At 48.2% G+C, this 25946-nt stretch overlaps 1 non-coding gene across 1 annotated transcript; it reads right to left on the bottom strand.

The window, feature by feature from the left end:
- Positions 1–17645: 17645 nt before the first annotated feature.
- On the bottom strand, positions 17646–17717 carry TRNAE-UUC (transfer RNA glutamic acid (anticodon UUC)). The gene has a single exon. It is a non-coding gene; the product is annotated as a tRNA-Glu (tRNA).
- Positions 17718–25946: the final 8229 nt, after the last annotated feature.

Genomic DNA, 25946 nt, shown 5'->3' on the forward strand with positions numbered 1-25946 from the left:
ATCTTTGTTTCTCCAGTGCCTGGCACTGTGCTTGTTATCAAAAGTGCTCAGACATCCATCATGGATTTGTTTTCTGGCAGAAAACCTTGCCACCCAGCTAGGATCTGGGCCCAAAGTTCAGGCTGGAGAACTCATGATGGAGAGCGGGATCTGTGTAGGATGGGGAGATCCCATCCCTCAAAGGGGATGGCCAGGAGCCCAGCTGCTGGGACAGAAGTTCTCACTAATCCATCTGTGTTCTATGGGGACAGGTGAGGGGAACACCTGGCACCAGTGGGAAGGGAGTAGGCCGGAAGGAGCAGACACAGCCCTGGGACGAAGCCAGGAGAGGGTGCCTCCTTCTCCACTGCGAAAGGGAGTCCCAGCTGGGCTGCTGCCTCACTGGCACCAGGAGAAAACTCTGCTAATTATCAAATCCAAACTTGGGATTTGCATTTTTATGAAATGCTCATACAGGAGGCAAATCTCTTCCCTTTAAAAAAAAATCAAGATGGTTAGCGGGAGAAAAAGCTCATACCAGTACCTATTAATTCAATCTAATCTTGGTCATTTCAGTTTCCATAAGAAAGTGCTTTCATAAAGCTACAAAGCTAACATCCATAACTCTCCAGTTTCTCCAGACAGGATACCTCTGCATTAAGGTTCCCATTTATCTTCCGAGATGGCAAATCATCCTCTTATAATGGGATCTAGTGAAGCAAGCTCCCATCGTAGTTCCAGCTGCTGGAATGCGCCTCAGACCCAGAACTGTTACTCTGGGGCCCATGACTGTCTCAATCTTCTTGGCAGTCCCCGACTACATTTGTCTGGGTGCACAGTGCCTGAGGCATCCACACACAACACCATGGGGTGGCACGTGTGTGCTGAAGGGAAGGGCCATGGCCATCAGACAAGCAGGTACCCTACTCCCACCAGCCTGTTGACACACATCCCTTCCTTGAGAAGCCGAGACGAAGACCAGTAGGAAAGGAGCTGAGCCTGGCTTAGTCTTTAAGGTAGCTAGAGCTTGCTGTAGACATGACAATTTGGGAAGAACAGGGTTTAGCAGACCAGTTCCAGAGGCTCAGTTAAGCAGGCAGGAGTGAGGTCCCGCTGTCATGTGGTGGGTTCCTTGGGAAGCAGCCTCTGAGATGGAGTTTAGCCAGCAAGGTGTTTATTAAGGAGTGCTCGTGAGATCCACACCAGTGCGAAGGAAGGATAGGAAGTAAGCACAGGCAGAGGGAGGAATTCAGCTTTTATATAGACCAACAGCACCTTGGCCTACCCCACAAGGAGCTCTGGAGCTTGGACTGGTCCTATGGATCTAGTCCCCGATCCAGCCGAGATGGCCAAGCCTTCTATTCCCGCATCAGTCTGTCGCTGGATGTGGGCCACCCCAGAAGGGGGATAACCTTGGGCAGGAAGCTTGCTGCAGCTGAAGCAGTCTCAGATGGGGCCAACTGCTGAAGTCTGTTTGTTGATCCATTCCCCAGCAGCTAGTTCAAGTCCTTCACTGAAGGCAAATCTGCGCATCCTGCAAGGGTGTCTAGCATATACCTACTGTCCCTCTCCCCCGTCCACAAGAAAATAGGCTTTAATCATACTACTCCTGGGCCTTTGGTGCCCAGGCCCTGTGAGGTAACAGGCAATGAGCCCCGCTAACTGCTTGCTCAGTCCTCTGCCCTGGTTCTTCTCTGGTCAGGTGACACAGAAAAGGATACTCCCAGGGGCATTAATTCCTTGGCACTTTCGGCTTGCTGAGTGGGCAGCACGATAGATTCTGGGGGCCAGAAAAACTGTCAGGCAAACAAATGCAGGTGCTAATAATCGGAAGTTTTCCAGTGTGCACCAAAGAGATAAGGGAAGGGGGATGTGGGCAGTCATCCATAGGATCTGCTGTACCCCCTCTTCTGTATCCCCAGTATATGCCCATGTAGCCTCTGCTCAAACTTTTCCACTGACGGGGAGCTCACTACCTAAAACAGTAGCACATTACATTGTCGAGCAGTTCTAGTGGTCAGAAAGTTATTTCTTAGGTTAAGCTAAAATTTGATCATTGCCCAGTCTCGGTCCAGTGTTTTTCACTAGGACAGGGGCAGGAATGTTTGTCTATATATTTCATGCCTATATCCTCAGCATCTAGTAAGAACATGTGGCACATGTTGAGCTCAGTAAATATTTCTTGAAGGAATGAATGCTTGTACGCATCCGAGTAGTTTACGACTTGTTCCTATTTCCAACCTCCTTTCCCACTTATCACCTATGTGATCTGATTCTCATCGTCCCCATGGGTTTAAGGGCATAGCACAGTGCCTGGAACAAAGCTGAGCTAAAGTGCTGGTACTCATGCATTCAAGGAACACGCAGTGAACTCTTATGTGTGTCAGACACTCTCTCTAGCTGCTCCGGGATCTGGCCTTTGGAAGTACAAAGTGTTAAGATGGAGATAGAGGGCAAAAAATTACCAGCAACGAGTTTGATTTTAGAAAAAGTTTCTAGGTGTTTCATCAGGCACAGTGGGCAAATGTACACACGCTCCCTCCTACTCACAACTCACCATTCCCTTCAACAGAGCCAGTTCTCTCAATATAGACCCTGAAACCTGGCCAAGAAACAGGACCCTCAGGGAAAGCAGCAACACCAGCTCCCTCACACACCCCCTTCAGGGGAAGGGACAGGTCACAGACCCCGGGACACCATTCCTGCCACCCCTTAGGTCTGGAGGAACTGGGTTCTCACAGCCCCTCCCTCTGCCATTTGTATTTCCTTTGAAATGCAAGTCGGGGGGAATGGATTAGCTCCCCTCCTAAAACAGCGCTCGGATGCCAGGAAGAGCAAGCTGGAATCAGCAAGGCGAGTTAAGCTTTCTGCCTGGAGCCGCGGGCTTAGTGGGGCCGATTACAACAGCAGGTGATGAGCCACGTTACCGCCGCTGCGGAGCCTGTGAAAATCCTGTTACTGGGCAAAGGCGTTTTAGCTACAGCTCCAAATTTCAAAGAATGATTGAGCTGGAACGTGGCAGGCAGGAGGCAACTGGGGACCAAAGTCATTTGACTTAAACTGAGAATCAGGACCACGGGGACTACGGGGTAGAGAATTCCAGAGAGGGGCCCAGGTGTGCCACCCTCCTCCACTGCCCCCCCACACAACAGATCCTCTCTCCCAGCGCACACCCTCCTTCCCGCCATCCTCCCCTCCCCTCCCCAGCCCATCCTTAAGCAGAAGGAGCTTCCATCTGCCTTGAATCCTGTCTTCCTCACCAATCTGTAAGCTCCTGGAGATCAGAGCGTGAGATTTCTTCAGCCCCGCAGGGTTTAGCACAGTGCTGGCTCATGTAAATGCTCAATAAATTTCGCCGAATGATCCGTTGGTTACGGCCTCAAAGCCGCATCTTCCTTGCCTTATCCTGCCTGATTTCTAGATTCCCACCCCCCACCCCCCACCAACAAAAACACACTCCCACAGAGTGCTTCTGGAAACCCATATCTTTTGTGCAGCCACCCCTGGTTCTTTGGAAAAGAAGTAGTGCCTGGTTAGCAGATCCAAATCTGACTCCAGATGAGACACTCAGACGGAGGAAAAGATTTTCAAAAACAACCCAGGAGAAGAATGAGCCTTGGGTATTTCCTTTGCCCTATTCGACAGGAAAGTGCAAAATCGCAAGATTTAGGGTCTATTCTAGGGTCCTGGAAGCCAACATCCCCATCACCACCCTGGTCAACCGCCCCCTCATATTGGCCCTCATTTGCCTTTAATGGGAAGCAGCCTGATGCAGTAGAAAGAGTATTTGGGCTTGGATGCCTTTAGGGATCTGAATTCAAATCCTAGTTTTTCAAGTCGCTTAAGCTTTCTGACCTTCTCTGGTACACTACCCACCTCATAAGCCTTGTATATACAAAAACAACATACATAAGACACTTCTCAATGGTCAGCACACAGTAGAAATTAATCAAATAATAACAGCATCATTAATGTTAGAATCAAGGTTACCATATGCTAACCCTGAGCATTGCCCCTCGTGACTAAGGAAACCCAGTTTACAGAGGGTGTGAGTCCTTGCTCTGATGTGATCTCCACAGCAGCCCTGTATGAAGTGACTGATTCTTATTCCCTTTGTACAGAGAGGAAACTGGGGCTCAGAGGACTAACTGGCCCAGGGTTGCCTGGCTGGGAAATACAAAGGCCGGAACTAGAACCCAGGTACTGAGGCCAGAGCCTGGAGCTGTTCCCCACACCAGGGTACCCCCCAGACAGGAACAACTAATTGTAATCCAGGGTGCACATCCATTGTCTAGCAGACAAAAAAGATGGGGGCAATTCTTTCTCTCCTTCCTCCATCTCTCCCTCCCTCCCTTCCTTTCTTCCTTCCTTCATTCCTTCCTTCCTTCCACCCTTCCACCATGCAGTGATTAAACATTCACCATATGCTCAGCCCTCTAGTAGTGAGCACGGGGGATAAAAAGACAGAGACGAGACATACTTGCTGAAGGCAACTTACAGTCCAGCCGAGGAGGTGAAATGACTATCACAGGAAGTAATCTCAGAGCAAGGGCCACATTCCCGTGGGGGCACGATGGCTCTCCAAGCAAAATGCACATGCGGGGTCAGAGGACATGCATACGCACAGCACTGCTATGAAGGAGGAGACCCCAGAATGAATGAAAGCTAACAGGAGACAGATTTCCCAGGCAGGAGCTGCACAAAGACGAAAAGGGCGGCCCTGGAAGCTTAGTGAGGTCACCGTCTCCACAGGGGTTCAAGGAGTACCCGGGTGATTAACTTCAGACCCCACCTCAGCCCCAAGATTCTCCAAATTAACAACAGTTCCTGTTAGAGTCCATTGTAAGAGAAGCAAGGAGATCCAGAACAGTCTGCACGCATCCTCTCCTGAGAAGCCGGAGCTTCCCCAAGCAGGGCGCAGATCCACTGCCCCCCAGCTCAACCTAACGTGGCTTCAGCCTTCTCATCTCACATAAGCCATCCCCCCTCCGACTTCTTGTGCCTTCCAGGCCAAGATTTAGAGGACCCGTGGCGGCTGCCTCTCCCTCCAAGGGAAAACAAAGGAGAACGCGCCCAAAGACCATCTGAAAATCCCTTGTTTGCTTTCCTCTTCCGAGTCACTGCAGAACACAGGCCGGCAGGGTCCCAGACAAACAGGAGACCAGAATCCACTTCCGCTCTGCCCTTTGCAAAGGCTCCCGTCCACCCACCTCCCCCAGCGAGGCCCTGCTCTCACACAACAGGGGAAAGGACAGCCAGCCCTGAGGCACTCTGGGACAGCTGGCCACTTGTTCCTCCACCTGTCACTTTCCTAAGTGCCACCAAAATGAAGGAACCTCCAGGCTTCCTGCCCTGGGGGTCCTCCTTGTCATTGGAAAGGCTTTCATCCCTAGGGTCCCAGAACTGGAAAAGGTGGCCCTTAGTGGTCATCTCCTCCAGCCTCCTCATTTACTGTCTACTGCAGATGACACCACACAGCAGTGCCAGACCTCCAGCGACTCCGTTCACAGACTCACCACTGACCACTGAGCTGCCTGGGCAGGACTACATTGCTGTTGTGGGAATTCTGTTAAATCTGAGCATTGCCCCTCAGCCCTCAGGCAATACAGTTTATGGGGCCTGCACAGGCACATAACATCCCAAGACGTAGCGGAAAGTGGAGGTTTTGAAACCCACAAAAGCTGGATTCAAATCCTGGCTCCTGCAGTTAGCAGCTACTTGACTCTGAGCTGATGACATGCAGCCCCTCCCACCATGCATCAGTTTCCCTGTGGTTAAAACAGAGATGAGATTTGCCTGTGCTGAGTTTTCATGCAGCTTCAAGGATGCAAGGCATGTAGAGCCTTTAGCATTTAAGTAGTAGCCCCCTTCTCCTCCCTCCCTGAGGCCCCTAGAAATGGAAATGCACTTTCTTCCTTTCTGCAAAGATCTGTCGCAGGATATGGTTCCTATTAGCCCCGGTCACCACTGCCAGTGATTCAGCCAGAAGCAGAGAGGGACGTGGTGGGGAGGGGGAGGGAGATGGGCTTCCTCATCCTGAGAGCAAGTTATCTCTAAGATAGAACCAAGCACGGGCCAGCCAGCTTTACTCCCTCTGGCCTGAGCACCCCTGACAATTCCACCCTGGCACCACAGCTGGATGCACTGGGGAGAGGGAGGGCAGGGCACAGGCATGGTAGATGTGCCTCTGGCCCAGCTGAGGTAAGAGGAGCTGGCTGCTCGACTGTGGAGAGAGGCAACGTAGTGGGAATGGGAAGCATCTTCCAGGTGGGGTACCCAGGCCCCTTCCCAGGAGCAGTCAACTAGGCTGAACACTCTGAGCCCCACTGAGGGGCTTCCTCCTTCCTTGTAAGACCAGTTAAGGAGGACCAGGCTAATGGGGAATTGTAGAAAGAAAGTGTGATAATTAATTTTACATGTCAACTTGACTGGGCCACCGGGTGCCAAGACATTTGGTCAAACGTTATTCTGAATGTTTTTCTAAGGGTGTTTCTGGAGGAGATTAACCTTGAATCAATAGACTGAGTAAAGCAGATTGTCCTCCCTCGTGTGGGTGGGCCTTGTCCAATCAGTTGAAGGCCTGGATAGAACAAAAAGGCGGACACTCCATGAGTAACAGAGAATTTCTCCTGCCTTTGAGTTAAGATAAAAAAAGTCCCCTACATACAAACGAGTTCCATTCCTAGAGCACGTTCATAAGTCTAATTTGTTTGTAAGCCCAACAAAGTTAGCCTAGGTACTCAACTAACACAATCAGCTATATAGTACTGTACTGTAACAAGTTTATAATAATTTTCACACAAATAATTCATTAAAACAAAGAAATGCAAAAAATAAAGAAAACATTTTTAATCTTACAGTACAGCACCTTGCAAAGTACAGTAGTACCAGGTACATCACTGATGCTTTTACACTTGCTTCTGGACATCCTGGTCTTGAAATAAAGATACTGCACTACTGTACTCTATACAGTACTGTACAGTAAAGTACACAAAAGCACAACCCCCTGTAGAGAATACATGCATGTATGCCACACACGTGAACTAACTTACATGATTGGACATGTGAACACACGTTCCCATCTTTGAAAGTTCACAGCTTGAAGGTTCATATGTAGGGGACTTACTGTATTGGCTTTTTGCCACCTTTGGACTCAAACCAAAATATTGGCATGCCTTGGGTCTTGAGCCTTCAGACTGGAAATACACCATTGGTTCTCCAGCTTTGCCCACTGACCGTGGAGATTTTAGGACTTGTTAGCCTCCATAATTGCATGAGCCAATTCCTTTTAATAAATCCCTTTCCACATATATATACATATATATGGAAATATATATTTCTGTATACAATACATATGGCATATGAATGTGAAACTGTATATATGCACATATATATGGAAATACATATATGGAAATATATATGCACATATATATGAAAATATATAAATATATATGGAAATATATGTATACACACACATACACACACATTCTATTAGTTCTGTTTCTCTGTAGAACCCTGACTAATACAGGAAGAATCCTACGCATCTCTAGAGAACATCTAGAGAAGATGTTCTAACACTCTGAGCTGCCCACCCTGGATGTATGAAAGCAGAGCCCCATCCGGCATCCACGCATTCAGTAGGGAGCTGAGCTTGACACTTTCCAAAGAATATTCTGTCTCTCAAAGTCTGTGATTTTAAGGCAGAGATGGGGAGGGCATCATGCAGCCACCCTTCTCCCCAGAAGCTGGCCAGGGCAGCTGCAACCAGAATGAAAGGAACATGAAATCTACCTCCCCTGTGAGCTTTTCCTTTGAGCCCCCAGCACCCCAACCCACTGAGATCACACGGTGAGCAAAGTGAGTTCTTCTAACTCCCAGCCCAGTGTTCTCCCTTCTCTGCAATGCCGAGAGGGGCATGCAGATGCTAAGGAGGGAGGTAGAGGAGTAGCCCTGGAGAGATCCAGGGCTCATCAGGGGTGAGAGTCCAGGGGTGAGTGTGTGGTCATCAGGAGGGGACGGGAGAGGAGTCCAAACACCCTGACCCAGGCCCCAGCTCTGAAACTCAGAATCACAGCATGGCCTGGGGGCCACCTGAGAATAGCCGAGGTCTGCCTTCTCTACCCCCAGAGGGAAATAATGGGAGAATGATAAAGATATAAGGGCTACTTAATCTAGAGAAGAAAATTCTGATCTTTGTGTACTCTAAATACAGATTTAAAAGAAAACAGCATTTCTCTCGCTTGAAATGTTTTGGGGATAATCCTATTATGAGGAGAAAGTGTGGAGAAAAGGTTTTCTCCGTGGCCGTGACAGCGAATTTGGAACGAAAGAGAATCTAATTCCCACTTGTCTCTCTTCTTACCCTTCTTCTCCATCTCCCCCACTTCTCTGACCCTCCCCACATACCCCATCCCCAAGTCTTCTTCAAATGTGCTTGCTGGCTGGCTTGGCCCAGATGTCCCCAAGGACACCTGAAACGGCCACCGGGATGCTGTACTTCCTCACACCCTGCTGACGGGAAGCCAAGTCAGCCAGGGTGGCCGTGGGCGAGCTGACACACAGGAACCTGCAGCTGTGAGCAGAGATGGTAACAAAGAGGTGGGGCTGCTGAGCAGAACCTAGGGTGCCCTGGGTGTCCAGCATCAGAAAAGGGAGCTGATAAGGGGACTGTACTCACCCCTTGCCCCCAGAAAGCCAGGCAGGCTCCGACAAGGAAGGGGAACCCTGTTGAGGAGCCATTAGTCTTCTCTGGAATAGATTTCACAGTGGCAGAGTGAGTTGAGTGGAGTCTGAGTATTATAAGTTGAATTATGTCGCTTGGAAGTCCCGACATACACAGTACTGCAGAATGTGACTTTATTTGGCAATAGAGCCTTTACAGAGATAATCAATTAAAATTAGGTTATTAGAGTGGGGCTTAATCCTATATGCCTGGGGACTGAATTGCATGCCCTCAAAATTCATATGTTTAAGCTCCAACCTCCAATGTGAGTGTATTTGGAGATCAGGCCTGTGAGAAGGTAACTAAGATTAAATGAGGTCAGCCTGGACTATAGAGTACTGAAAATTATAAATTATACATGGAAATTGTAGATTATACATTGGAATTAGTTTAAGCTAAGGCTGTGTAATTCTGAAGAGTTAGGTCAACGGTGGAGCAGGTTGTTGATAGAAGAAATGTTTACAGGTTACAGGTAAATTGAACTCAAAGGAACCCAATGGAAAAATAAGACTGTCAAAGAAACTGTTGGAAGAAGAAAATAAAAGTCCAAAATTTACAAATAAATTAAAACTTCCCCCCCCCAAAAAAAAAGATTAAATGAGGTCATAAATGTGGGGTCCTAATCCGATAGGGCTGGTGTCCTTATAAGAAGAGGAAGAGACACAAGAGCTCTCTCCTTCCACGTGAAAACACAGTGAGGAGGTCATCTGCAAGCTGGGAAGAGGGCTCTCACCAGAAACCAAACCCTGCCAGGTCTAGATCTTGAACTTTCCAGCCTCCAGAACTGTGAGAGAATTCATACCTATTGTTTAAGTCATACCATGGGTGATATTTTGCAACAGAAGCCTGAGCTGGCCAATACAACTAGTGTCCTTATAAAAAAGGGAAACTTGGACACAGAGACACCCACAGGGGTAAGATGACACAAAGAGACGCAAGGAGAAGACGGCCGTCTACAAGCCAAGCAGAGAGGCCTGGCACAGGTCCTCCCTCACAGCCCTCAGAAGGAACCAACCCCGCCAACACCTTGATTTTGGACTTCCAGCCTCCAGAACCCTGAGACAGTACATTTCTGTTGTTTAAGCCACCCAGTCTGTTGCACTTTGTCACAGCAGTCCGAGCAGAAAAACACACTAGGCTAGACAGATAACCACAGACCTGAGGCTGGGAAGATCAGGTTTGCCCTCCATGCAGCCCTCTGCTCCAGAACCTCCCCTCAGCCTGGAAGGGAAACGGATTATCAGACCCTGAAGTCCTTCTTTTCTATTGACTGTGTTCTGGGACCCTAGAGTTCCAACTTTCCATCACATTTAGGGGGTGGACTCCACACAAAACCCTATTTTGCTTTGCAAGAAGGAATCATTTTTCATCAGGCGACAGTGACGCTCAGAGAGAAATCTGTGGAGACAGAGCAGGCGTGGTGCCAGTGGGAAGGCTAGTTGCCAAAGCCCAGCTCCCTACTTTAATTCCATAGCTCCTGGGGGAGGGCATCTCTGCCCCACCGAAGGGTAGGAGAAAGACGGGGTACTTATCAGCAGAAGCAGACGCCCTCCCAGAGGCCTGGCTGGCGCCCTTCTCTAGCTGGGGTGACCCTGGCATGATATTAAGCTGGATTGGAAGGAACTAGAGGCAAAGGCAAGCAGAGGCAAAGGAAAGGGGTGGACTTCAGAGAGGAAAGGTGGTGGCCTGACACCGGCAGACAAGTTGATTACGGCCCCGTTTCATCACCCGCTCCCACAGCACATGGGCAAGGAGTCCCCGTCATGCGGTTACAAAGAGAGATGAGAGACAGGGAATGGAAGGGATCTGGTGGGCACCCAAAGAAGGTTGGCATGAGAACAAGGGACAGAAACAGGAGGGAAACACAGACACACGAAGCTGCCTCCAGAGGCTGCCAAGAGGCTTCAGAGAGCACATCAGTCCAACTTTTCAGTCTTGCCCAGACTGCACTACCAGCCCCTTGGGGATTCTCTCATCAGTAGAAATTAGTGACAGCCGGGCAGTCTGCAGCCCCTGCCATCTGCCCCTGCCCGGCTGAAATGCTCCTCCAGGCGGCCCTGAATGTAGTCAGTGTGAGAGTAGGAGACGGGGGCCCATTCCGCAGAGCGGGGAGGGAAATGAAGGGACCACAGCACATATGGATTCCCAGATCAGAGAATGAAAGCCCGAAACCATCACGTTGATTCAGGATCCTGGCAGGCAAGCAAATCTGCAGATGAGAAGGTGCAAGAGCAGCTTGACAAAACAATTCGAACCCAAAGAGAATTGCCTTGAAAACAGTCACTTCCCACAACAGGCCCTCTTAAGAGAGCTTTGAATTCTCAGTGACGGATCCAGAAAATAGACCAATGTCTCAGCCAGCAGTGGCAGCAGCCCATGTTTTCCCAAGTCAGGCATGTCAAGTTCTGTTCCGCTGAGTGCACTAAAGAATGTGAAGCTTAGCGTGGTATCTCCAGTCGCCGTAGAAGGAAGATGAACTTTGGAGCAGACAGAGCTGGTTTGCATCCTAGCTCCACCTCTTACTAGCTGGGTGGCATGGACGAGTTCCATGAATCTCTGAACTTGCTTGCTGTATTTTTAAAATAGGAGTAAGAGCATCTACCTCATGGGTTTGGTGAGTGGATTAAACGAGATTATATAAAGAGTTGGGCACACAGTAAATGCTCAATAAATATTCTCATCGCCCCCACCCCTCTTTCGTACCTAATACATCAACCTCCTAGATTAGACTCATGGGGAAAGTTTCCCAGGCTCTGTTTGAAAATCTCCAATGATGGAAAACTCACCCCTTGGGCAAAGAGTGCACTTCCATTTGGACAGCTCTCATGGTCAGACTGCTATTTTGCTAATAATAAGGTAAATCAAAATCAGCCTGGCAGTAATGTCTCATTGGTCCTTATTTGGTCCTGCACCCCATCAGAAATGAGACATAAAAAGAGAAGGAATACGTTCTCCTCCTCCTGTAATAACAGGTCCTGTCATCGTCTGTACCTTATCCATTTGTCCATCACTTCATCCATTTACTCAAGTCACGGAGGCAGGACACAAAGACACTAGTCCTGAATTTACTCTGAACTACCAGCTGGCCATTATCTCAGAGTAGCTCTGTAAACTTTTTTTTTTTCCTCCAGCGGAAGTACAAAAGGAAGGAAAGGAAAAAACTGGCTTTGGGAATACCTCTGGATGGGAAGTCATGTCCTCAGGGCCTCCAGAGAATCTGAAGATGGTGGCAGCGGAAGCAAGGTGATCCTAATTCCTAGTTCCCAATAGGACCTAAATCCTCTGTCCAAGGTTGGAAACCACTCTTTACTTTGAGATGAGCCAGTTCAGTCTTATTTGCAAAGCTGTCCCCAAAGCCTCCACAGGAAGTATAATATCACTATAAAGAATCGTTATCTTCCCATGTGCCTATTTCTCTCTCTTTAAAAAAACAGTCTGAGTTTGTGGTGAGCAAGCCTCCCTCTCCATCCCCCTCCTTTACCTGATATTATTTTGGTCCCCGATAATGACATTAGGTATAGAAAGAGACTTTATGGTGATAATAATTAAACATGCTTACAAAACAGATGGGTCTGGGGATCTGGAGGGGGAACGTTTATGGACTCGGAAATGAGACATTTTGTTGTAGGAAATGGATAGTTATTTCCAGGTTTTATTGCTGTATTTTGTCGGACTCTTCTTAAATCTTGCGGATAATACTTTGCCTGTATTACCTTCCATGCATTTTATAAGACAGCTCATTGGTCCCCGGTGTGCTGGGAAAACGACATTAAATACCTGGAGAAGGAGGGGAAGTGAGAAACAACAGGGGACCGGTCGATGCCACTGGGAGGAGGAAGCTTACAAACTGGGGATGGGAATCCCACAGAATATCTGAGTAAGAAGGAACCTTAGAAATCATCTAGTCAAGTAGTTCTCAAGGTGGGCTCCCCAGACCAGCCGTATAATCATGGTCCAGGAACCTCTTAGAAATGCAAATTCTCAGGCCCTACACAGAAACTCAGGGTGGCACCCAGGAACCAGCCTTTCGTTCCAGGTGATCCTGATGATGGCTAAAGTTTAAGTCACTGATCTGCTTCAATCCTCTCACATTAAAAATGAGTAATCTGGGCTTCCCTGGTGACACAATGGTTGAGAGTCCGGCTGCCGATGCAGGGGACGCGGGTTCGTGCCCCGGTCCGGGAAGATCCCACATGCCGCGGAGCGGCTGGGCCCGTGAGCCATGGCAGCTGAGGCTGCGTGTCCGGAGCTTGTGCTCCGCAACGGGAGAGGCCACAACAGTGAGAGGCCCGCGTACCGCAAAAAAAAAAAAAAAAAAAAAAAAAATGAGTAATCTATATAAAATAGATAAACAACACGGACCTACTGTATAGCACAGGAAACTATATTCAATATCTTGTAATAATGTATAATGGAAAAGAATCTGAAAAAGAACATATATATATGTATATATATGTATGTATAACTGAATCACTTTGCTGTATACCTGAAACTAACGCAACACTGTACATCAACTATACTTCTTTAAAAAAAAACAAGAAGTGTAAACTAAGGCCCAAAGAGACTAAGCGATTTCCCTCAACTCCCCCAGCCAATTAATGGAGAGTCAGCACTAGAACATCCAATCCACCACACTCTCCCTAAGACACCATGTGGTGCCCCTAAGAACTAGGCACGCGATGTAGCTGACTTGCTTCTCAAACTTTGGTGTGTATAGAAATCACATGAGGATCTTGTTAAAACGCATATTTGGATTCAGTAGTTCTGGGGTGCTGCCCGTGCTTCTGCATTTCCAACAAGGCCCTGGGTGATGGGATGCTGTTCACCCCTTGAACAGCACAATGCTGGCATACACTAGTTGTGGGATTCTGGGCAAGTCACCACCCGCCACCTCCCCTTTCCCCATCTGGGCCGCAGAGCCACTGAGAAGGGGCGCTAATTCTGCGTGTCCCTCTTATGAGACAATCTGAGAAGCAGTGACTTTGCATCCCTCTGCTCACCCCCTCTCGTTCTCCCTGGAGCTTTGGTCAGTGGGCCACTACCCGGCCGGTCCTTTGCAGTCTCTGACCTGTAGACTTCTCCCCTCTGCAGGCTGCCATACTATCTTGGGGAGAGCCAGTCTTCTCCCATTTTCTCCAAACTTCAACATGATACACAGAAAATGGGATCCAGGAAAAATGAAATATATCTCCCTTTCTTTCAAGGAACTCCTGTGTGAAAATCCCAGAACCCTTTCCTGGTCTTTCTGGCTCCTATTTCTCTTTGCTCATCAGCAGTGAGCTCCTTATGCTATCCCTCTGGCTGCCACAAAAGTCATTTATTTATTCACTCAACAAGCACTTTCTGAGTGCTTTTTAAGTGAAAGCACCAGCGTAGACATTAGATAAATGGGCTTCATCTGTTCCTTATCTTCTTTCCCCATCATTTGTAGCTTAAAGAAAATGAGGTCCCAAGCTAAAACTCCCACAAGGACCCCTTGTCAGACACATTTACTGAATTTTTTCTCACTCCCTTTGGCTCACCTTTGCCCTGTCCAACCAGGTAGACGTGCCTCATCCTCCTAATTGGGAACACCCCGTCTCCAGCCCCCAAGCACACCACTTTGTTAGCTGCCAGCAGGCCTGGCTCTGCCTTTTTCATATCCCATCCCTCTAGGAATCTCATTCCCTCCCCGCTAGTCCCTCTTGCAGACAAATATTGATAATGAATAAATCTCTTTCAGGGAAGGGAATGGGCTGGCGTGTCCATGGGGATGGCCCTGCAGACACAGGCAGGATGGATGGCTGGTGGGAGCATTGCCTTTGGCTCTAATTAACGTATTATTCTCTGGGCTCCAGCAGGATTATGGATGAGCTCCACAAAGCGGCCCATTTAACCTGAGCATCGTGCTTCCAATCTATTACTTTCTCCACTGGCTTCAGCCTACAGTTTGGCCTGGTGTGGAGGGGCTGAGTGTGGGCAGCAAAGCCAAAAGAGCTCAATTTGAGATGTTCCCCAAATGCACACACCAGCTCGCTTCTACCTGACAGGTCAGCCTGTTGGAGGACTGGTCTTATCCCCTCCCCGACTAGTGGGCAAAGAAACACAACCCAAAGTGCCCCAAGTCTCTGATTTGAGGTCCCAGCCATAAACTCTTGCAGATAAACCCAAGGAGGTTACCAGCCCTCCAAGGTGTGGGAGCTGCCCCATGATCCCTGGCTGGCAGAAAAGAGTCCAAAAAACTTTAATGAGGTTCCTAAGATAAGTTTTCATTTGCGTATCCCTGAAAGTCTTTGCTATCTTTTGACTATTTTTTTCACTCAAAAACTATTGTCCAAGGGCTGTTGTATCCAAGGGGACAAATTGTACAAGACTTAGCTCTCACTCTGAGGAGGCTGGCAATCTGCTGAAGAAAATAAGAAACATTCCCATAAGACCAAGGCACCCAGGGTACCTCCTCTCCAAACATTGCCTGAGGGCACAAATGCGATGATGTAAGAGTGAAGATTATATGGGGTGATTAAGGGAGGTATATTTTAGGTGACAACAGGTAGGCTGGCAATGAAGGCCACCCAGAGAAGGGGATTCAGGGAGAGGAACAGGGCAGCATGGCAGGAGAATTTGAGATATTTAGGGTAGTCAAGGGTGCTCCATCTGGACCAGTAATCTCGGGGCAGAGTATAAAGAAATATGAGGGCTGACTAAGGAGTTTGGACTTTATGATAGTCGTGAAAGTTGCTGAGTAGAAAAAAGACATGATGAAATGTGTGTGTGATTAAGAAAGTTACTCTGTCAGGGATGGGCAGGAAGGATTTGAAGAGAAACTGTGTGGTGTTGGGGAAACCAACTGGGAGCCTTGATGTCCTTATAGGGTCTGGAATGAGGGTGGTGGCTACAATTTCCAATTTGCAAGGGAGGGAGGCTGGTCATACTGAACACCAGAAACTCTACATGAGATGCTCAAAGTCACACAGTTAACTATGGATGGATTTCCATATGAATGTCTTTTGACTCGTAACCCAGGATACTTTGCTGAGGATCATATAATCAGAATTCAAATCCCAGTGCCTCTAATATCTCCAGGTAAACAGTTATCAACTAAACTAAGCTACAATGGCCTAGGCTCTCACATTTTTCCAGATGCTTCCCAGAGCAGAAAGGCAGCAAGAACTCTGCCCACTCCTGACACCATTTGCATCCTACATAAGCTTCACCAGGGTGTCTGCTCTACAGGATAAAGAAGGCTGATGCTTCACCCACCTAATCTCAAATCTCATGTCTAGGGGGAGCCATGGCAGCAAGGGAGGAAGATGGGAGACCAGGACCAGAAAGCCTGAGGCTCACGTTCTCACTCTCCTACAACCTCAGAGAGGCTCCTTAATCTCTCTGAGCTGCAATGTGCTCAGTTAGAAACTAGGGTTATACTACATATCTTAGGGGGTGGTGATAAGGGTTAAATGAGATATCATGCATAATAGAACAGATAGTATTGTCATTATCATTATATTCTTATAAATGTAAGGACTTCTAGACCTAGAACAAGGACCAAGGAACAGTGCTCTGTTAGTAAAGCTTAATGCTTCAAAGTAAAGTACTGGAAGGAACAAGCACAGTTCTGGAATCAGGAGACCTATGTCAAAAAAACTGATTCCACCATGATTAGCTGTGTGATTCTGGGTGTGATGAAGACTGGCAGGGCTCACCAATGTCTACATTCTCCTCTTCTCCCTGGATGCCCAGCTGGACTACATTTGCCAGCATTCCTGTCATTAGACGTAGCCATGGGACCGTGTTCTAGCCTATGGAGTGTGAGCAGAGGTGATGCATGCCATCTCCAGGCATGGCCCATAAAAAGCATTCCATATGAACCTTTCCTGGCTTTTCCATACACCCGCTAAATCAAGATATGCCAAATACCTGGAGGACACCAGAGCAACAAGACAGAAGGAATCTGGGTCCCAATAATACTTCATCAAATAGAGCATCCCTGCCATCTCTCACTGAAGAGAGACATGTCTTTGAAACTTTGATTGAACTAATCCACGGAGATTTGGGGGCTGTTTGTCACAGCAATGAGCTTAGCCTGACTAGTGCACTATCCTAATCTCTTCTGGAGAAAAGATTCAATAACTTTCCCTACCTCCCCATGTCCCCACTTCCCTACCCCAAACACATCCATACAGAGATTTCTTATCTCTGCTGGGTGGACCCAGGGCAGGTGCCAGACTGAAGCTTCTACTGAAACGACTGCATCCCCAGGCTGGGGGAAGCCAGGCCCCCTTCATTCCCCTTTGCAGCAAAGAAGATGCAACCTGCCATCATCCCCTGTGTGGTGTGTTTATTGCCAAGATTGATAGGGATATAGACCATCAAGTCCCCCACCTTTTCAGGGCAGGATGTAGAAGTTGGGAATGGACATGGGTCCCTGGAAAGGTCACTGGTGTACCTCTAAAATGTAGGCAAAGTGCATGTGCATCTGTCTCCATATGTGTGTGTGTTTGAGAGGAAATTGTGTGTGCATCCATGCGAGTTTGTTTTGAGGGCTGCACACACGAGTTTGTGTGTTTCTGCAGGGTGTGCATGTGTGTTTGTCTGAGAGCTGTGTGTATATCTGTGTGGATGTGTTTGAGGCATATACACATGTGTATTTGAGGGGTGCACATGTGTGTTTGTTTCAGGGTTGGGTGCATGTGTACAGTATGGGTGTATTTGCAGTGTTCGCACATGGGCAGATGTCCATGTGTGCACATACAGAAGTGTGTGTGTCACGGAATGGGAGGTGGCAGAAGAGGAGAGGCAGGGGGACCATCATTAGGTAAGTCCTCCCAGGCTCATTCTGCTGGAGAATCGACTGGAACTACAGGGGATGTCATTGTTAGGAATATTCTTCATCTCCCTTTCCTAAACCTTTTCCCTGGATGTTCTTTTTTTTTTTGGCTGTGCCACGTGTCTTACAAGATCTTAGTTCCCTGACCAGGGATTGAACCCGGGCCACAGCAATGAAAGTGCTGAGTCCTAACCACTGGACCACCAGGGAATTCCCTTTCCTGGACATTTTAGAAGGGAAATCTTTTTCCCTCCACACCCTGAAGGAGGCAGAATCATCCGTTGATACGCCTGCTCTTTCCTGCATTTATTAAATATCTGTTCTGCTCCTCTCTGCACCCAGGCCTGGGTTGGGCTCTGGGCTTCAGGACCCTGGGCCCCTCACCCCGTCCAGGCCTGCTTTCCAGCCCTGGTTGAGAGAACAGTGTGCAAGAGAATTCTTTTAGGAACAAAGAAGGCCAGATTGGTGCAGAGAGGGGGAGGGAGGAGGTCTGCAGCCCTTCTGGGAAGGGAGGGGACAGAGTCAAGGGTGGCAGAGTGGGAGAACTGCAGGGGAGGCTCTCAATTCTCAGCCCCGCAGGGTGCCAGGGAGAAGCAGCTCCCAGCACGGCCGGCTGTCGGGTTAGGAACAGGCCCCTGACACAAGGGGTTTGCACAGGCGCACAAATGAAAGAAAATCGGAGGAGATGAAACCATACAAATTCCGGGTAATAGAAAGAGATGTGCGTGCGGTCCGGGCCTCGGCTCAGAAAGGTTGATTCCAAGAAGATGCTGTCCAACTTTATATTACTTTTCAGAAAGCCAGTGAGCTGAAAAATAACTCTCACCTTTTTTTTTATATGATTATTTGTTTCTTTGGAGTTTCTTCTTCACATTGTTTTGTGCATCTCAGTGGTTCCTTTCTCCCAGTCTGATTTCTTTTGGAGATTTGGCCTGGAGCCTGTAGGGAAAGATGGTCCTTCTTCCTAAGAATGTGTTTATTTCAAATCCTTGGCAGCCCCTCTTGGGGGTGGGGGGAGATGGGGGAGGGCAGACCTGCTCCCCTGGTTCACAGATGCTTGCGTGTTGTTGTTGCTCACGGGCAGATACACGTGTACATACGTGTGTGTGCTTGAGGAAGCATGAGGGTTCGTGAAGGGGTACACGCATAAGTCTGCATGCACGCAGGCATGCGCAGGCAAGGGTGTACGTGTGCCAGTGCACGTGGGGCCCAGAGCTCCATCCAGGTGGGAGGAACCTGTGGGGATAGGTTCTTCTCTTTCACTTGACTCTGAGGTGGCAGTGACTGGCTCCCTCACCTTTTGCCAAGCTTGGCAAGGCACAGATGTTTGAACCAGGGAAAATGTCAGCCCCCAGGAGGAGCCCAGCTCTAACTTAGAGTGAGCCCCTAGGAAGCGTGGCAGTGCATTATGGATGTTGTGCTTTGGATCCATTTGCATTTGCTCTTTCCAGTAACTAAGAACTGGTGGGTGGGTGTGAAGGAAGTAGGGACTCTGCCTCAGTGCCCACTGCCCACCTCCCACCCCCAGCTTCGCCAGGCTCCTGGTGAGGCTGTGACACCAAAGAGAGCGACAGAGAAGCAAGAGCAAATGCCCTAACAAGTCCTGGCTTCTCTTCCACTCCCATGACAACCTGGAATGATTCTTCTGGCCTGAAGATCTGACTCCTGGGTTTCGGGGGGGGACCTCAGCGCAGAGGCTGGGTGCCCTGGCGTGTGTCCTGCCCTTGGGCAGGTGCATCTGGAAACAGCCACTGGTGTTTAGACTGTATGCTTGGGGTGGAGGTGGGGCCTCTGAGCTTTGCTGGAGTCAAAAAAGTGAAGGATACAAGTGTCCTTCCCTCCTTCATCACCAGCAGGAGACTTCACCAAGCCCCAGAGGTAGGGGCTCTGTGTGAGGCCCTCCCCGCCCCAGGAAGAGTCCAAGGGGCTGAGCAGAAGGCACAACACTCCCAGGGCCCCATCACCCCTGGGGCCATGGCTCATTCGGGCCATGCCACCATTTAGGGAGATGAGGGGACTTGGCCTCAAAGAGGCTAAGGTACTTATGCAGGGGACACAGCCAGGAAGCTGAAGAGCTGAGTTCCCTCTCGTCACACAGGCACCTGGCATGTGGGCTCATTCCTGGACCCGCACTGGGAGGAGACAGAGACCAGAGTGAAAAGAAGAAATGCTTTAAGCTTCAGTGCCACCAGGTCACAAGCAGACCGAGGCCCCGCCCCAGGTAAGCCCAGCACCCTGTGAAACGGGACCTTCGTGGGACTGTGGTATCACTGGTGTCTAGGCCTCTGGAGGGCCCACAGAGCTGCTTTCCAGGTTAATACAGGATTATTATGGTCCATCTGTACCCGCTGAGAACTAAGAGAGGCAGTGGGGTGCAGTGAGAAGATTCTGTGCAACCACGTCCAAGTCACTTAAACTCTCAGCATCTCAGAAATGATGATGAGGATGGATGCCTGACTCACAGCGTTGGTGTGAAGTCTGAATAGACCAACACGTATGTAAAGACCTCCTGCGTTGCCTGGCACGTGGCAGTGTTCAGACTGGGTCCGCTTCCTTCCACTTCAATGGGCCAGAGTCACTTGAAAAGCTTCCCAGGTGCCCATAGGAGGGCTCAGCTCAGTCACCCCTCTGCTGAGCCCTTGTAAACACTGCGCCCTCCACCACCTCCACTGTGGGAAGCTGGGGTGTGGCACCCGTGGAGGTGATCCCCTAACCTAAGGTGGGTCCCTGTTCCCCACTTTCCCATGCAGAGTCTGTTAGGCTACAGGGTGGGATAACTTCCACCACCACCCCTCCTCTTTGCTCAGGGTCAGGAGCAACTGACTGGCTACAGCAGGAAGGGTCTGGTTTGCCCCAGAGAAGATCTTGGAGAGAAGACAGCCTAGGAACCCCAGCTTTTCCTTTGCACCCTGGACCTCCAATTCACTGAATGTGAGTTTCCCCTTTGGCAGAAATCCCCAACATTTGTGGATAATAATAACTGACATTTTTAAGCCCTTTGCAGTTGAAAAGCATCTCTTCAGCATAGCAGGATGATAAGACATGTGGGCTTGGGAGACAGAGGACCTGGGCTCGTACTTACTGCTAGGTTCTGTGTAAAGTAGAAGCAAGGATACCAACCCAGAGGGATGTTGGGGGAGGAAATGAGTAACAGATGAGTTCAAGTGACCCAGTAGCCTAATTAGCCTAAAATGAACCTAATAGCTCTAGCTGTGTGACCTTGTGCAAATTGCTTAAACCTTATGTGTCTCAGTTTCCTTATCTGCAAAATGAGGCTAATAACAGGATCCACCTCGTAGGGTTAAATGAGTATTAAGTGAGGATTAATGCAGGATTAACTGAGTTAATAACATACTTAGAATAGTACCTGCCACATCATGAGTGCTCTGTGAATTATAATTGTAATCCTTTCTTCGACTATTTTGCCATCACGATTGCCCTTGGAAGTCAGGAGCGGTGTTAGTCCATTTCATAGATGAGAAAACTGAGGGCAGAAGGGCAAGATCACTGGCCCAAGACTTGAACTTCAGGCTTTCTGGTGCTCAGTGAGACTTCCTTGCACTCCTCTGCCTCCAGCGGCTTCGGTGGCTTTTCAGCTATGGGGAGACTGTCCAGCAGACTCTGGTGCCCCGCAGTGTCCCTCTCAGCCAGCCAAGACAGCCCCTCCCTCCTGCTGCCTGTTGGAGTCACCACCCTTCAGAAGCTGGGTGGCTGGCTCAGGCTTTCCCTCGGGGAGACGGGACATCTGCCTTCTCCCCAAAGGAACAGCCTCAGGAGAAAGAGGCCATCAGCCTGGCATGGGCTGGGTTTTCCAAAAACTCTGCTAACAGCAGGCCTCCTCCTTTGGTCTCTGTGGCTCTATGTCAGAGACTGTGGAGTCACAGCTGTCACCGTGTGTGTGTGTGTGTGTGTGTGTTGGGTGGGGAGGTGGGAAGCGGGGGCGGGGGGGGCTCTCTCCCCAAACCACCCCCAGGCACTCTTCTGTAACCGGAGCTTCGTGGAGGGTCTAAACGGCACGGTGCCCTTCAGAGGCGCCGCCTGACCAACCTGGGTCCCCTTCCCGAGCCCCCGCACAGGCCCCCCCAACACACATGCGTGCGCGAGCACACAGCCCTACACAGAGGAGACGATCAAGTGCAGAGAATCTTCCTGTGCTGCTTTATATGGCAAATAATTGAGCCGTACCCTTGTGGTCTCGGTGAGGAGCTTCATCCATATTCATGCCTCGCGTTTCCTGTGGAAACGAACACGCGACATTCCAGCACGACGACGGTGGGAGCAAGAAATCTGAAGCACTAATTCAGTCTCTCCACTCCCCAGCCCGGCTCCAGCGCCGGGGAGAGCAGATTTAGCTGGTGTCTAACCAGCCAGGAGGCAGCGTGCTCGGCGAGGAAGACTTGTCCCTCCGCGTCCATCCAGCTCTCCCTTTCTCTGGCTTCATCTCCTTCTTCCTTTCTTTCCTCTCCTCTCCCACCTTCCTGTCTTCTTTCCTGCGTCTCCTCTCCTTCCCTCTCCTTCTCCATCACCTCCCCTCCCCCCGCAACCCCCCCCCGCCCCCCGCAACACACCGCAGCCTTTTCCCTCCTCGCTCCATCCACCTGTCCCTGCCTTCAAAGCCTCCTGCCCCCTCGCTGCCAAAGTTACCTTCTGTGCCTGGAGTTTCACTTTCCTTATCTAGTTCTGATGGGAGGCTGGGGGGCCGCGGTGCTGGGAAGCAGGTTGGGAGCGTGTCTATGAATACCAAGCATGTTAATAGGTTAAAGTAAATCTAAAGTAACATTTGAAAGCAGAGAGATGAAAGCAGATCACAGGCCAAAGATCAAACAATCTAGAGCCACTTCTAAGCCTTTTACAGCTGGAGATTATTAGCATTTGAAAGAGAGGAGCATTAGAGGGAGAGAGGGAAAAAAAAAGTTGGAAGGAATTTTTGTTGTGGAGATAAAAACTGAAATAAATGACAGTGGAAAGGGAGAACTAGAGAGAGGCTGACTTATTTTAAAAACCACATTAAGACAGTGGGGGAGGGGGGACACCTCTGGCTGTATATTTAGCTCATCAGCCAGCATCTGTGTACGCCACCCTCCCTGGTCTTCCTCTCCCCTCCTTCCTCCCTCCCTGGCCTTCTAGGGGAGGAAAGAGGTTTCAAGTCCTCCTTGGCACTCCCTTCCCTCCAGCTGTGAGACAGCACCTCTGTTCTGGGAGGGGAGGATGGTAAGGGGATAGTGGGACAGGTAGTGGGACTGAAGCCAGGCACCCCAGGACACCCAGCCACCACTCCCTCTAAGGGGTATCCAGCCAGTCCTTATAATGCTAGAACATCTGAGTCGGTGGAACCAAGAGATCATCCACTTTTGATTCTTTTTTTCTCCATCCCAACCACAGTTGATAATCCCCTAATCCAATCCAGCCTCTCTGTTTTCCAAAGACTGAGGATCCCCACATCCAGGGCACTGAACCTTGTTACATAAGAGAATATATAAAACCTTCCATCCTTCATACTTTTAATTCAGTCAGTATCTGTTTTCTAGGAACCAAATTAGTTATGAACCTCGTTATGAGTTAGCCACTCTGCTAGGAAAAGTATTGAATAAAACAGGCATAATCCACATCTATAGTGTCTTACGATGGGGGGGGGATTTATTAATTAAACAGACTTCAGGCTAAAGATGGTGGATTGATAACAATCATTTATCACTGTCCTCTCCCCAAATCACCCTAAAGTGAGACTCAAGTCACTAAAAATCCTGCAGGAAAAAGAAAGTGGAAGAGGTGACAACAGCACACAAGAAATGTTATCAAATCTGGGGGAGAGAGAAAGTAAATGGAAGAGTGACAACTGACTTAACAGAATGGAGGAGGCTTAAGTGTCCCAGACCGTGGAGGGAGGTGTCATGAGAAAGGAGTCATGGCCCCTGGGTACCTCAGGAAAGCCTGAGGAAGCAGCACATCAACATGGCAGAAGGTAGGATGGGACTGGGGGCTAACACAGAGGCACCAGTTAGACCTTCATGGCCCCTCACCTGGCCTGTACAGCCAAGCAAGCGTCCTGATCCCAAACTACGGGAGGGAGAGGGCGGGTGAGGGGGAAGCCAGCTCCTGAAGAAATTGAACCAGAGAGCACAGGGACACCACACACACAGACAGAAGGGGGCAAAAAAGTAGTATAAAACAGGAATATTAAGTTAAACTCTCCATACTGAACAGGGACATCCTCAGCCTCCTTCCCAACTGAGATTTCATAGTGGTAACAGCCAAGATATCACTCAACTCCCATCCCTCACCCCCACCCCAGACTGGAGGCAGGAGAATCTTCCTCTGGAAAAATGAAATGCCCCAAGTTTGTAGGGGGCCAACAGAATTTTGTGGGTCTTTCAAAAAAAAATAAAGCCAGCTCCTTGTCTATTCACCCTACAGTGAAACCCACCAACCAACAGGGACCCATCCATACTCAAACAATTACCAATCAGGTTATCTTTTAAAATGATTCACACTCTTAAGTATGGGCAACTGAGGAGCACCAGACATCCTAGGAAAGCCTCCACCATTAAGACTAGATAAGCAAATAGGAGGAGAATAAGGAACTCAAAAGAAACAGAGACAAGGTTGTGAATTAAAAAAATAAGTTCAAAAATATATATGATTAATATTCTCAGAGAGATGAAAGTAGATATTTTACCTGAAATAAGAGCAGGAGAAAGAAAGAAAGAAGGAAGGAAGGAAGGAAGGAAGGAAAGAAAGAAAGAAAGAAAGGAAGAAAGAAAGAAAGAAAGAAAGAAAGAAAGAAAGAAAGAAAGAAAGAAAGAAAGGAAGGAAGGAAGGAAGGAAGGAAGGAAGGAAGGAAGGAAGAAAGGAAGAAAGAAAGGAAGAAAGAGAGAAAGAAAGAAAGAGAGAGAGAAAGGAAGGAAGGAAGGAAGGAAGAAAGAAAGAAAGAAAGAGAAAGGAAGGAAGAAGGGAGGGAGGGAGGGAGGGAAGGAAGGAAGGGGGAAAGGGGGAGGGAGGAAGCATGATATAGACTGCCATATATAAAATCAAAACACAAGGAAGAGCTCTTGGCTATTAAAAGTGATAGCAAAAATTCAAAATTCAATAAAAGTTCTGAAGGATAAAATAGAAGAAATTTCCCCAAAAGTGGAACAGAAAGAGAGAGAGTAAGAGAAATACAGATAATGGGAGAGAAGGATCAGCTCAGAAGGTCCAGCATTTGACCACTGGGAATTCTAGACAGGTTCCAAGAAAATGGAGGGGAAAATTTTCAAAGAAATAATAGAAGAAAATTTCCCAGAACTGAGCGATGTTGGTTTTCAGGTTGAGGTTTCACTAAAGGCCCAAAGTATAATATAATGTCATTATGTTTCAGACACCAGAAATGAGAGGCTCCAAAATGCTTCCAGAAAGGGAGCAGCAGTGGAGTCACCATCAGTGGATTAGAGGACAGTCTCCTGGGGAAAAAATTAAGTTATAGATTATTGATACACTTGCTCATGTGATAAATAATACTGATAGATGGTCTCCCATTTTGTTGAATCATAAAAAAAATTATGAGAAGACCATAGAAAAGAAAGCAAACCAAAAATGAGGAAAAGCATAAAGTTGCCCAAGAAAGGAAACAGAACCATCATAGAGTCCTGTCTCAGGAGCGGACATGTTTTACTTCTTGTTGTGGAAGAAGAGTTATAGATTTAATTTTCAAAATGTGATATAAGTATATTATGCGGAAGCAAAGCTATGAGCTAAGACTCATGCCATAATAGGAAGTCAGTAGACAAGATCAAAAAATTGTTTTGTCAAAAAATAGAGTTAAAAAAAGCGAAAGCAGTAGCTGCCTGCCTTATGTGGGCAGCCGTCGGCATTTACTGCAAGGGTGCCTGAGGGAATTCCCCAAGGGGATGGTAAAGTTCTGTTTGGTTACATAGTCACATGCATAGCTTTGACCTCATGGATCTGTATGCTGAAGATTTGCACATTTCACTGCCTGTAAAATTTATCTCAAAAGGAAGGAGAAAAGAACCACAGGCAAATATTGAATTCTAATGATATGTGTGGTGAAGTGTTTAGGGATGACTAAAGTGTACTCCTATCTGCAACTGACTTGGAAATGTACCAAAAGATAAGAGGGAGTGACAGATGGATAGAAGGATTGAAAATTACAAAGTTATGTGATAGAGTAATGATCACAAAATATTAATTGTAGAATTAGATGGTGGATTTATGGATGTCCGCTGTAAATCCAACTTTTTTATATGTTTGAAAATTTTTGTAATAAGATGTTAAGAAAAAGGTGGAAGTGTGAATATGTTGCTTAGATGAAGAGATCTAAACACTAGGAGAAACAGCCCAGAGTTGAAAGTGGTTGACTCTAGAGGGTGGAAAGGGCCTGGTGCCTTTCCTGCAAAACCTCTTGACGTTATTTGATTTTTAAATTTTGTGTGTCTATCACTT

Source organism: Globicephala melas, chromosome 8, assembly GCF_963455315.2.
Source record: "Globicephala melas chromosome 8, mGloMel1.2, whole genome shotgun sequence".
Lineage (NCBI taxonomy): Eukaryota > Metazoa > Chordata > Mammalia > Artiodactyla > Delphinidae > Globicephala > Globicephala melas.